Source organism: Cornus florida, unplaced genomic scaffold, assembly GCF_030987335.1.
Source record: "Cornus florida cultivar Cherokee Brave unplaced genomic scaffold, ASM3098733v1 CherokeeBrave_3.0.0_Hap2_Chr06, whole genome shotgun sequence".
Lineage (NCBI taxonomy): Eukaryota > Viridiplantae > Streptophyta > Magnoliopsida > Cornales > Cornaceae > Cornus > Cornus florida.
This window is the reverse complement of record NW_026775576.1, coordinates 21024703-21025585: the sequence shown is the minus strand read 5'-3', so window position 1 is coordinate 21025585 and position 883 is coordinate 21024703. Positions and strand designations below refer to the sequence as shown.

Here is an 883-nt window from a genome sequence, read left to right as displayed (position 1 = left end):
TCACTATGTGCCTAATGAATACAATGCACCCACATACATTCAATTGCCACCATTTTGAGCACACCACTATGAGATCAAACCACAAACCATTTAAATGCTTCCTAACTATCATGGACTTCCAAATGAAGAACCTTACAAGCATTTGGATGAGTTTCTTGAACTATGTTCCACCGTTAGATACACGGACATGCCGGAAGAGGTCTTAAGGCTTAAACTTTTTCCATTCACCCTTAAAGATAAGGCAAAATGTTGGTTTAACAATCTTAAGCCTTTTTCAATAACTTCTTGGGCAAAAATGCAACAAGAGTTCTTGAAGAAATACTATCGGGTTTCTAAGACCAATGCCATGAGAACCTCAATTCGAGAATTTTCACACGTGGATGGGGAAACATTCCATGAGGCATGGGAAAGATTTAATGAATTGCTTAGGAAGTGTCCACATCATGACATGCCCAAATGGCAATTAGTTCAATATTTCTTCGAGAGCTTATCGGACAATTACAAGGGCGTGGTTGATGCTTCCATGGGTGGCTCTTACATTGATAGGCATGAGGATGACGTGTGGCGTCTTTATGAGAGTATAAGTGAAAATTCTTTGCATCAAACTTTATCTTCCAAGAATGGTAGGAATTCAAGTGGAAGGAAAAGTGTTGGCTTACATCAAGTTGACTATTCCAATGAAATAGCCGCCGAGATTAAATCCTTATCTCAAAGGTTTGATCAATTCTTGATCAATCAAAACTCAAAAAATCAAGTATCTTCCATCCCTAACCATTCCCATCATGCATCCAATGAGACATGTATGACTTGTTCAAGTGTTTTACATTCTACTTCCAATTGTCCCCATGGACATGTGCAAAGTGAGCATCATAAACAAGTCAAT

The 883-nt window shown here is 38.5% G+C and overlaps 1 pseudogene; it reads right to left on the bottom strand.

The window, feature by feature from the left end:
* Positions 1 to 351: 351 nt before the first annotated feature.
* LOC132315228 (small nucleolar RNA R71) lies at positions 352 to 450 on the bottom strand (annotated as a pseudogene).
* Between the last annotated feature and the right edge of the window lie 433 nt (positions 451 to 883).